The 13,455-nt window shown below is 35.4% G+C and overlaps 1 pseudogene; it reads left to right on the forward strand.

Moving 5' to 3' along the window:
- The first annotated feature begins 12,357 nt into the window (after window positions 1–12,357).
- Window positions 12,358–12,608, forward strand: LOC138071480 (CDC42 small effector protein 2-like; annotated as a pseudogene).
- Window positions 12,609–13,455: the final 847 nt, after the last annotated feature.

Genomic DNA, 13,455 nt, shown 5'->3' on the forward strand with positions numbered 1-13,455 from the left:
GAAAATGGCAACCCACTCCAATATTCTTGCCTGGAGAATCCCAAGGACGGAGGAGCCTGGTAGGCTACAGTTGACGGGGTCACAAAGAGTTGGACATGACTGAGTGACTTCACTCACTCAACGCATATATATGGAATTTAGAAAGATGGTAATGATAACCCTCTATGCGAGACAGCAAAAGAGACACAGATGTATAGAACAGTCTTTTGGACTCTGTGGGAGAGGGAGAGGGTGGGATGATTTGGGAGAATGGCATTGAAACATGTATGATATCATATAAGAAACGAGTCGCCAGTCCAGGTTCAATGCATGATACTAGATGCTTGGGGTTGGTGCACTGAGACGACCCAGAGGGATGGTACAGGGAGGGAGGAGGGAGGAGGGTTCAGGATGGGGAACATGTGCATACCTGTGGCGGATACATGTTGATATATGGCAAAACCAATACAATATTGTAAAGTAATTAACCTCCAATTAAAATAAATAAATTTATATTAAAAAATAAAACTCCAGAAACATATAAGTCTCTAATCAGCAAAGTATACATGTACCATTCACAAGTTATTTTTTTCCCACATAAGGGACTGTGTCATCTAAAATAGATTTACAATTGTGTGCATGGTGTACAGTTTAAGGATTTTTAAAAAGGAGTAATAATATTGCCTAGCTTGTCTCCTGAATTATTTGGTCACCCGTTGGATTCTCTACATTATTTTTTTTTTTCTTTATAAGAATTAATCCCCACTTCCCTCACAACTCTTTTTACAAGGCATGTTGAGTTTTGCATTACCACAACAAAAGAAAGCCATATGAGAGAAAAAAAAAAAAAGAAGAAGAAGAAGAAGAACAAAGAACATGTTTACAGAGGAAAAAATTCCCTCTCCTTTATTGTGGCTATCTGTACGTAACCTTACTTTGGCAATCACGATATCATCTACTAATTTCTTGATGAATAAAACGTGTCACTCATAAACTCTTCCAGAAGTGCCCTGATAGTTGTCAGGAATGTATTTGCCAGCTATTCAAATAAAGATAGATTACTTGGATAGCAAAGGCAATCTGGTTTTAAATATCAGCATTTGGCCACTTAATGATATCTCTATCTCCCTGAAATTTCAAGAAGATTAAAGTTTGCCTGAAGTGGAGTCTCAGGTGTTCACTTTTGTAGTCTAGCCCAGATTCCAGCCTTTCATTCCCCAGCCCAGGAAATACTGTACAGAAAAGAGTGTTTCCTGCGTTCATCAGAGCTCAATGGACATTTTCAGAAATAGATTTTTTTTCAACAAACATAAACTTTCAATTTTATTTTAAATTTAACCAATATCCCTTTGGATAAAAGAATAAAAGGCATAATTTTTGACAACACTGCAATATGTGGCTCCACAAAGGCTCTCAAAAATTTATCTAATGTCTTAATTAGTGGTATATTTTTTAAGCAGGGTGTATATAAGGAAATCACCATGTTTCTCCTTCATCTAACTGTATAGAATACTGCAGTGTTTTGGATTCTGGTTGCATCAGAAATATAAACTTTACTTTTAAAAGAATGTTGGAAGCTCTTAGAAACTTCTTAATTGTTCCCACTTTCATTTTCTCTTTTTAAAAAATATAACAGTGTTCCTGATCTTAGAGGAACTGTTTCACCATTGAGAATGATATTTACTCTTGGTCTGTTGTTGTATGTGGCCTTTATTATGCTGAGGTAGGTCCCTTCTGTACTCACTTTGTGGAGAGTTTTTTTTTTTTTTTATCATAAATGGGTATTGAATTATGTCAAAAGCTTTTTCTGCATCTATTGAGATGACCATATGGTTATTACTTTTTAATTTGTTAATAAGATATATCATGTTGATTGATTTGTGTATATGAAAGAATCTTTGCATTCTGGGATAAATCCAACTTGATCATGGTGTATAATTTGTTTAATGTGTTGTTGGATTCTATTTGCTAGTATTTTGTTGAGGATTCTTTCCCCTAAGTTCATCAATGATATTGGTCTGTAATTTTTTGGTATCCTTTTATGGTTTTGGTAACAGGGTGTGATAGCCTTTTAGAACAAGTTTGGGAGTGTTCCTCTCTCTGCAATTTTTTGGAAGAGTTTGAGCAGAATATGTGTTACTTCTCTAAATCTTTGAATTTGCTTGTGAAACCATCTGGCCCTGGACTTTTGCTTGTTGGAAGATTTTCAATTACGGTTTCAATTTCATTACTTGTGATTAATCTGTTTTTATTTTCTACTTCTTCCTGGTTCAATCTTGGAAGGTTGTACTTTTCTAAGAATTTGTCCACGTCTTCCAAGTTGTCTGTTTTTTGGCATATAGTTGCTCATAGTTGTCTCTTATGATCTCTTATGTCTCATTCCTGCCTTGTCTGTTTTAACGTCTACATTTTCATTTCTAATTTTATTGATTAGAATCCTTCCCTTTTTTTTCTTAAAGACTCTGGCTAATGGCTCATCAGTTTTGTTTATATTCTGAAAGAACCAAATTTTGTTAAAAAATAAAAAAACTAAAAATATAACTACCATATGACCCAGAAATTCCAGTACTGGGCATATACCCTGAGGAAACCATAATGCAAAAAGACACATGCATCCCAATGTTCATTGCAGCACTATTTACAATAGCCAGGACATGGAAGCAATCTAAATGTCCATTGACAGGTGAAAGGATAAAGATGTGGTATATACATATACAATGGACTATTACTCAGCCATAAAAGGAACAAAATTGAGTCATTTGTAGAGATGTGAATCGATGTGATGTGAATGGATATGGAGTGAAATAAGTCAGAAAGAGAAAAACAAATATGTATATTAACATATATAAGTGGAATCTAGAAGAAAATAGCTCAGATGTACCTATTTGCAAGGCAGAAATAGAGATACAGATGTAGAGAATGGTCATGTGGACACAGAGAGGGAAGGGAAGGCTGTGTCAATTTTAAAGATTAGGATTGACATACACACACTACCATGCGTAAAATAGATAGCTAGTGGGAACCTGCAGTATAGCACACCGGAGTTCTGCTTGTATCACTATGTCTCTTTCACAGATTATTTCCTTAATATATACATTCCTATCTAGGAGCTAGCCAAATCTTCTGTAACTGTTCATATATTTTTAAATGGTATGACCCACTGAGATGTTATGGGGAGGGAGGTGGGAGGGGGGTTCATGTTTGGGAACACATGTAAGAATTAAAGATTTTAAATTTTTTTTTAAATAAATAAATAAAGGAGAAAAAAAACAATAAATGGTATACAGTTTGTAAGAGTACACAGTATACAGACAAAGAGAATGAGAATATGGACTAAAGTTTCCCTTTGTACTAGGCATGTCTATTATTTAGACATCAGTAAATTTAATTATGTCCTTGGGCTTGCAACCAGTCTTGTTTTGTATCATTAATAATATATAGTTCTTAAAATGATGTGGACGATATTAGTAGTAGTTGGTGTTGTATTGGTTGGCCAAACTAAACAGGATTTTTCTTAAAATAATGCATGAAAACTTTGCACTAGACTTGGAAAAAAGGGAGGAATTCAATTACCTGTCCCCTTCCTCTCAGTCTTCAAGGGTAAAGTCTTAAAAGGGATTAGGAAACTCCATTAGTGTGTTACAAATATGTGAGGCAATAGTGCTTGATATGAGAAACTCCTTACTCAGAAATTCGCAGAGAGAGTTGGAAACAAGGTGAGGCCATGAATCCAGACGGTGGGCAGCTGTTTATTACCAGATACTCTCTGTATTGCCATAGAAAAAGAAAGGGTACCAATAACGCATGAAGAGAGCTAACTGCTCAGTATAGCAGAAAAGAAATAATGATTCTTCTTTAGCATAGATCTCTACTGGAGTTGCTGTTGCTCAGTCTCTCATTCATGTCCAACTCTTTGTGACCTCTTGAACTGCAGCATGGCAGGCTTCCCTGTCCTTCACTACCTCCCAGAGCTGACTCATATTCATGTCCATTGAGTCAGTGATGCAATCCAACCATCTCAACTTCTGTCATCCCCTTTTCTTCCTGCCTTCAATCTTTCCCAACATCAGGGTCTTTCCCAGTGAGTCAGTTGTTCGCATCAGTTGGCCAAAGTATTGGCGCTTCAGCCTCAGCATCAGTCCTTGCAATGCATATTCAGGATTGATTTTCTTTAGGATTGACTGGTTTGATCTCCTTGTAGTCCAAGGGACTCTCAAGAGTCTGCTCCAACACCACAGTTCAAAAGGAGCAATTCTTTGTTGCTCAGCCTTTGCTATGGTCCAACTCTTACATAAGTACATGCACATGCCTATTGGAAAAATCATAGCATTGACTAGAAGGATTTGTCAGCCAAGACATTTCTAGGTTTGTCATAGTTTTTTCTTCCAAGAAGCAAGCGTCTTTTAATTTCATGGCTATAGTCATCGTCTGCAGTGATTTTGGAGCCAAAGAAAATAAAATATGTCACTGTTTCCACATTTTCCCTTTTTATTTACCAAGAAGTGATGGGACCAGATGCCATGATTTTAGTTTATTTATTTTTTAATATTGTTTCCAGCATTCCTCTTTCACCCTCATCAAGAGGCTCTTTAGTTCCTTTTTACTTTCTGCCATTAAAATGGTATCATCTGCATATCTGAGGTTGCTCATATTTCTCCCAGCAATCTTGATTCCAGCTTGTGCTTCATCCAGCCTGGCATTTCACCTGATGTACTCTGCATATAAGTTAAATAAGCACAGTGACAACATACAATCTTTCGTACTCCTTCCCCAGTTTGTAATCAGTCAATTGTTCCTTTTCTGGTTGTGTTTCTTCTTGACCTGAATAAAGGTGTCTCAGGAGACAGGTTAGGTGGTCTGGTACCCTAATTTCTTTAAGAATTTTCCACAGTTTTTTGTGATTCACACAGTCAAAGGCTTTAGCATACCCAATAAAACAGAAGTAGATGTTTTTCTGGAACTCTCTTGTTTTCTGCATGGTCCAGTGTATGCTCTATCATCCGATTTAAGTGTTCATTTTGTTTTGTAGCTCAATATTTCTCTTTTCTCAGTGAAATTTTATTATTGATGTTTATTATGGGCACAATGATATTTAACCATTTTAATCCTGACATGTTATAAGAATTACTGAAAGGAGAGCCTGTGAAAGTCCAATTGTATTCTGAGGCACACAAATATCTGAAGCCAATTCCTTACAAGCAAAGTAGCCTATACTGGAAAAAGAAAAAGAAGGTAGACTATATTTTAAAAAAGAAAGAAAGAAAACTTTCAGTGCAAACATTTTCTTTCCCATCCCATTAATACCTCTGTTTACCATTCTAGATTCTCGATTGATTATTTTCCTTGTGTGTGTGTGTATGTGTGTGTGTGCATGCATATGTTTGTGTGAGAGAGAAACAAGTATGCACAGATTAAAATAAATATGCAAATAATATGTGAGGGAGAAATCTGTTGCATTGATATATCAAAACAGGGGAATAAGCTGTTCTCCATGTTTCTAAATTACGTCAAAATTCACAGAACATATAAAAAGATAGGAATAGTGTTGACTGTCAATACTGTAATACTATCATTAAAGATCACAGAAGTCAAGAAGTACATGAAGACATAGAATTTGACTGTGAAGGACGTCATAGGTTCCATCTGTTCTTTTTACCAATTTTCTTGAACAAAATTATCTTGTATTTAACTAAATTTCTAACATAAATTAAAATAGCAATATAAATAATGATGTTCAGAAGTGCATTAAATTAAAAGGACTTACATAACTTTCTGTCATAAGGTTTCAAAACATGAGACTACATAAAAGAATCACTAATTCTTTTTTTTTTTTTTTTTTTTTTTTTTTTTTTTTTTAAATTTTTTTTTTTTATTAAATTTTAAAATCTTTAATTCTTACATGTGTACCCAAACATGAAACCCCCTCCCACCTCCCTCCCCATAACATCTCTGTGGGTGATCCCCATGCACCAGCCCCAATCATGCTGTATCCTGCGTCAGACATAGACTGGCGATTCAATTCTTACATGATAGTATACATGATAGAATGCCATTCTCCCAAATCATATAATTCTTTAAATCATATAATCGTCCAAATAAAATACAAATTATAAAACAGAACTCAGATCTTTCAGTTTCATAAATAGATTTCTTTCTTATGTCTTTACACTTGAGGACTTTTTCTTAAGGTCTACTTTCTAATGCACTATGAAATTTTAAATGTTTCCAGAGAGGAAACATTCTTTTTTTCATCATCAGAAATATGGAAATGTTATTAAATTATATCCTCTCTACAAGCTTTATGTGTGTGTGTGTGTGTGTGTGTGTGCACACGTGTGCTAAGTAGCTTTAGTCTTGTCTGACTCTTTGTGACCCTATGGACTGTAACCCACCAGGCTCCTCTTCCATGAGATTCTCCAAGCAAGAATACTGGAGTGGGTTGCCATGCCCTCCTCCAGGTGATCATCCCAACCCAGGGATCAAACCCATGTCTCATGTATCTTATGGCTCCTGCATTTGCAGGTGGGTTCTTTACTACTAGCACCACCTGGGAAGAAAATTAAATATGACTACACACACACACACACACACACACACACACACACACACACACAATGTTGTTGTTTATTGCTAAGTCATGTCTGACTCTTTCTCGACACCATGAACTCACCAGGTTCCTCTGTCCATGGGATTTCCCAAGCAAGAATACTGGAGTGGGTTGCCATTTTTCTCCAGGGGACATATACAGTTTTATTGACATATAATTGACATACAATTGTGTAAGTTTAAGATGTACAGTATACTATTTTGAGTTACATGCATCATAAAATGATTACTACAGTAAATTTGGTGAACATCCATCATCTCATATAAACACAAAATAAAAGAAAAAGAAAGTATTTAATTTCCTTTTATTAGAACACTTATGTTTTACTCTCTAACAACTTTCACATATAGAAGAGTTAATTATATTTATCATGTTATATATTAAATATATAGTATTTAATTATCTTGTAATTGGATGTTTGTACTTTTTGACTGCCTTCATGTAATTCCACCTCCCCCATCAAACCCCACCTCTGGTAATGACAAATATGATCTCTCTCTCTCTCTTTTTTTTTTTTTTTGAGTTTGTTTGTCTGGAAGTATAATTGGTCTATAACACTACCTTTATTTGTGTTCTACAAGATAGTGACTTGATACTTGTATACATTTCAAAATAAATACTATAATAAGCTTTGTTACCATACAAGGACATTGCATTATTATTAACTATATTTCTCAAGATACACAATTTATACTCATGGTTAATTTATTTTGTTACTGATAGTTTTTACTTAATCTACTTGTTTTTAGTAGCTATGACTGTTTTGTTAAGTTTGCTTTGTTTTTCAGATTCCACCTACAAATGAAATCATATGGCATTTGCTTTTCTTTGAATGAAAGAAATATATATTAAATATGATTATTTCACATAGCATATTTTCTAGCCTGCTAGGCTCCTCTGTCCATAGAATTTTCCAGGCAAGAGTACTGGAATAGGTTGTCACTTCCTCCTCCAGGGGATCTTCCTGACCCAAGGATCAAACCAGTGTTCTCCTGCATTAGCAAGCAGATCGAAGAAGTATCTCCCGTATTAGCAAGCAGATTGTTTACCAACTATGCCACACCCAGGAGCCCCTTGGTCCATGTATGTTGTTGAAAATGGCAAGATTTCATTTTTATGGACAGGTAATATTCCATTATATCTGTATATTTTTAGGCACTTTGGTTGCTTCCATATTTTGGCTATTGTAAATGATGTTGAAATGGACATAAGAGCACATATAACACTTTGACTTAGTGTTTTGTTTTCATTGACTAAAGACCCAGTAATGAACTTCTGAATCATATGGTAGTTTTATTTTCAACTTTTTGAGAAACCTTCATAGCCTTTTCTATAGTGTCTACACCTATATAAATTCTCAGCAACAATGTATAAGAGTTCCCTTTTCTCCACATCCTCTCCAACACTTGTTATTTGTTGTCTTTTTGGCAATAGCCACTTCTGATAGGCATGAGGTGCTATCTCATTGTGGTTTTGATTTGCATTTCCATAATGATTGGTATGTTGGACTTTAGTTATATTTTTGAAGACTCCCTAACTACTTTTATTTTGTCTTCCTTTATGTCTCTATAGCTTTCACCAATGTACTGGAAATACTGTGTCCTGATTTTTTATGCTTACTATTAGTAGTAATTCTGCAAAAATGCTATTAACAGAGGTAAAAGGCCCAGGCTCCACAATCAGACTGCCTTGGTTTGAGTTCCCACTCTGCCACTCACTTCTCTATGTCTCGATTTTCTCATCTGTAAAATGAGGATGATTATAGCACATACTGTAAAATCTTTAGAGACGACTTAATACATGTATGGCCATTTGTCAATTAAATTCTTATTATCTCCACAGTGCAATGAAGATCATGGGGTTTTGTTTTGCAAAGGAAATAAGTTATTATATATACAATAAGATTTTTATTTTAAAAATAAAATTTAAAATTTTTATTTAAAAAACTTGCACTCTAATTCTCACTTTAATGTTTACTTGCTGTGTAACTATATGCTAGTTTCTTCGTTTCTCAAGCATCACTGTCTTCATTTGTAAAATAAGGATCATAAGAGTATTGACCTCATGAGAGTGTTGTGAGGCTTAAATAGCACATTAGAAATACTTAATTATAGACATTTACATGTTAAATGTTCAAAATTATAAAAAGCTCTGTAATCAGACTTCCTAGGTTTATATCTGTGATGGTTAATTTTATATGTGAGTTTGGAGGGTGTTTTTGAATGACAGTAACATTGAAATTAGTGGATTTTGAGTAAGTACATCACACTTCATAATATGGATGGGCCTCATTTAATCAGCTGAAGGCTTGAATAGAGCAAATAGAAATAAACCCTCCCTGAGCAAGAGACAAACCTTCAGCAGTATGTCATTGGACTTCTTCACCATTGGCTCTCCTTACTCTCAAGCCTGCTGACCCACGATGCAGATTTGGACTACCCAGACATAATAATTATTTTTTACTAATTCTTTATTATAAATCTTTATTAATAAGCACATCCTGTTGGTTCTGTTTCTCTAAAGAACCCTTATGAACACAGTTACTCAGCTTTGCAACTCACTACCTCTGTGGTTTTATACAAATTTCTTGGAGCCTCTTTTCTTCATATAGAAAATGGAAATAACAATGCCTACCTCACTTGATTGTTGCAAGAATCAACTAAGTTAAAGTCTATAAAGTGCCTTGTAGATAACTTGAGAACTACGATATGAGTTTCATGAAGTACCTGGAAACAGAAGTCACTTTTTCTCCACATGAGAATATAGATATTTTCAGTTCCTTATTTTGTTTAAGAGTTAAAAAAGCAAAATATGTTGATAGCATAAATTCTTCTAGAAAAGTAAGGTAGGTCCCAAAGATAAAAAATTGTCTTATGGGAAATGTTTCAGTTTTTTTCCAGATCTTGCAGGGACCCATCATGTGTGAACAATACAATCATAGGGAACAATATTGCTGTAGGGAATTGAAAACATGAGAAAGCTATACCAGGATATACTACTTTTTGTTCTGACTTGTCTGGTCCCCTGATTCTGACAAGTGTCTTTATCTTAATTTTGTGTGTAATTGTTTTCTGAGATGATATTATTTTAAAACCATGAAAATATACCCAAGATACTTGTGTGGTTCATTTTTTTTAATTAATTTAGTTTGAGGCTAATTACTTTAAAATATTGCAGTGGTTTTTGCCATACATTGATATGAATCAGCCATGGGTTTACATGTGTTCCTCATCCTGAACCTCCCTCCCACCGCCCTCCCCATCCCATCCCTCTGGTTCATCCCATTGCATCAGCCCCGAGCACCCTGTCTCATGCATCGAACCTGGACTGGTGATATGTTTCATATATGATAATATACATGTTTCAGTGCTGTTCTCTCAGATCATCCCACCCTTGCCTTCTCCACAGAGTTGAAACACTGTTCTATACATTTGTATCTCTTTTTTTGCCTCACATATAGGGTTATCATTACCATCTTTCTAAATGCCATATATATGTGTTAGTATACTGTATTGGTGTGTTATTTTCTGGCTTACTTCACTCTATATAAGAGGCTCCAGTTTCATCCACCTCATTAGAACTGGTTCAAATGTATTCTTTTTAATGGCTGAGTAATATTCCATTGTGTTTATGTACCACAGCTTTCTTATCCATTCATCTGCTGATGGACATCTAAGTTGCTTCCATGTCCTAGCTATTATAAACAGTGCTGCAATGAACATTGGGGTACACGTGTCTCTTTCAATTCTGGTTTCCTCAGTATATATGCCCAGCAATGGGATCACAGGGTTATATGGCAGTTCCATTTCCAGTTCTTTTAAGGAATCTCCACACTGTTCTTCACTGTTCTCCTTAGTTTGCATTCCCACCAACAGTGTAAGAGGCTTGCCTTTTCTCCCCACCCTCTCCAGCACTTATTCTTTGTAGATTTTTGGGTAGCAATCCTTCTGACCAGTGTGAGATGATACCTCATTTTGGTTTTGATTTGAATTTTTCTGATAATGAGTGATTTTGAGCATCTTTTCATGTGTTTGTTAGCTATCTGCATGTCTTCTTTGGAGAACTGTCTGTTTAGTTCTTTGGCCCATTTTTTCATTGGGTCTTTTATTTTTCTTGAATTGAGCTTCTGGAGTTGCTTATATATTTTTGAGATTAATTCTTTGTCAGTTGCTTCATTTGCTATTATTTTCTCCCATTCTGAAAGCTGTCTTTTCACTTTGTTTATAGTTTCCTTCTTTGTGCAATAGATTTTAAGTTTAATTAGGTCCCATTTGTTTATTTTTGCTTTTATTTCCATTACTCTGGGAGATGGGTCATAGTGGATCCTTCTGTGATTTTTGTCAGAGAGTGCTTTGCTTATGTTTTCCTCTAGGAGTTTTATAGTTTCTAGTCTTACATTTAGATCTTAATCCATTTTTACTTTATTTTTGTGTATGGTGTTAAAAAGTTTCCTAATTTCATTTTTTTTTTTACAAGTGATTGATCAGTTTTCCCAGCACCACTTATTAAAGAGATTATCTTTTCTCCATTGTATATTCTTGCCTCTTTTGTCAAAGATAAGGTGTCCATAGGTGCATGGATTTATCTCTGGACTTTCCATTTTGTTCCATTGGTCTATATTTCTGTCTTTATGCCAGTACCATACTGTCTTGATGACTGTGGCTTTGCAGTAGATCCTTCAGTCAGGCAGGTTGATTCCTCCTGTTTCATTCTTCTTTCTCAAGATTGTCGTGGCTATTTGAGGTTTTTTGTATTTTCATACAAATTGTTAAATTATTTTTTCTAGTTCTGTGAAAAATACTGTTGGTAGTTTGATACGGATTGCATTGAATCTATAGATTGCTATGGGTAGCTTACTCATTTTCACTATGTTGATTCTTACAATCCATGAACATGGTCTATTTCTCCATCTATTTGTATCCTCTTTAATTTCTTTCATCAGTGTTTTACAGTTTTCTATATATAGGTCTTTTGTTTCTTTAGGTAGATATATTCCTAAGTATTTTATTCTTTCCATTGCAATGGTGAATGGAATTTTTTTCCTTAATTTATCTTTCTGTTTTCTCATTGTTAGTGTATAGGAATGCAAGGGATTTCTGTGTGTTACTTTTATATCCTCCTGCTGCTGCTAAGTCGCTTCAGTTGTGTCCGACTCTGTGTGACCCCAGCAACTTCACTATATTCATTGATGAGCTCTAGTAACTTTCTGGTAGAGTCTTTACGGTTTTCTATGTAGAGGATCATGTCATATGCAAACAGTGAGAGTTTAACTTCTTTTCCATATGTATTCCTTTTATTTTTCTGCTCTGATTGCTGTGGCCAAAACTTCCAAAACTATGTTGATTCATAGTGGTGAGTGTGGGCACCCTTGCCTTGTTCCTGACTTTAGGGGAACTGCTTTCAGTTTTTCACCATTGAGGATAATGTTTGCTCTGGGTTATCACTGATGAACATAGATGCAAAAATCCTTATCAAAATTCTAGCAAACAGAATCCAACAACACATTAAAATGATCATATATCATGACCAAGTGGGCTTTATCCCAGGAATGCAGGAATTCTTTAATATCTTGAAATCAATCAATGTAATACACCACATTAACAAATTGAAAGATAAAAACCATATGGTTATCTCAATAGATGCAGAAAAGCCTGTGACAAAATTCAACATCCATTTATGATAAAAACTGTCCAGAAAGCAGGAATAGAAGGAACATACCTCAACATAATAACAGTTATATATGGTGCTCATTTATAACTTGGACTATCAGCATGAGTGAATTCTGGTTGTATTTCAACTGCTTTATTGCAGAACAGCCTCAGCCAAAAAGGCACCAGCAGATTGACCAAAGTATGATTGGAGAGCCCACAAAGTTCGTGCATATATGGCTCACATAGTGACCTATTCAGTGGGATGAATTCTGTCAGTTCCATGCAGAACTACATATAGTCCAAGGGAGGCTATGGGGGGTGGCATGGCCAAAGATGTGCAGATGCTCCTGGTGGACATGAAGGCAGGATAGTCCCAGACTTTTCCTCAAAGTGTGATGACATCTTGTTCATCCTGTTGTGATTGCTCCAGTGACATCTTACTGTTCTGCTCTGAAGAAACATGTCAGAAGAATCCTCTATTTCCTTCAGCTGGCATGCATGCTTTTGAACTCCTGCACAGAATTCTTTGGATTGTGGCTTAATTCTTGATTTTTATGAATATGGATCTGATTTTAGCATGATCTTTTTTGTGAATGCTAGCACTGTTTTGCATTCTTCCCTCACACTTTCTCTTTCCACCTTCAATCCCTCTGCCTTATTGATTTTATTGGTAAGCAAAGACCTTCTATTATTGATTAATTTGTCACCACTTATGTCTATTTTGGAAGGTATGCAACCCATAAACACAATGATAGTTTCTATTCATATAAAACTGCAGCAGAGTAGTGTCTGAGTGCTTTATGAAGTTGCTTGTGTGGGAGCCCAAGGGATGCCAGAAATGGACAGCTCCTGGCTGTCGTGGGTGGATGATACTGCTGCTATTAGAGAAAGGTGAATTGTGGCACCAAGTCACATCAATTTCACAGAAAAAAGACAACTTGTAACTTATTTTAGAAGTATGACTTTTATTTAGTTAGAATTGTAGTAAAAGAAAAGCTTGCATCCATAAGGCATTCATTTTGCTGTAAGTGTTTGATCTATTTATTTGAGAGCAAGAACCTGGGATTGTAAAAAAGTGTGGTTATATATCGAGTGTGTGGTAATATCCTCACCCAGTCTGACTCTGAGCATCCTGTTCTTAGTAGCTGTTCATTTCTTTGTTTGCTTGGTCTTGGTTTTCACTTGTTAAATACTGTGGTATCCAGTTGGCCTCCAGCA

Source organism: Capricornis sumatraensis, chromosome X (assembly GCF_032405125.1).
Source record: "Capricornis sumatraensis isolate serow.1 chromosome X, serow.2, whole genome shotgun sequence".
NCBI lineage: Eukaryota > Metazoa > Chordata > Mammalia > Artiodactyla > Bovidae > Capricornis > Capricornis sumatraensis.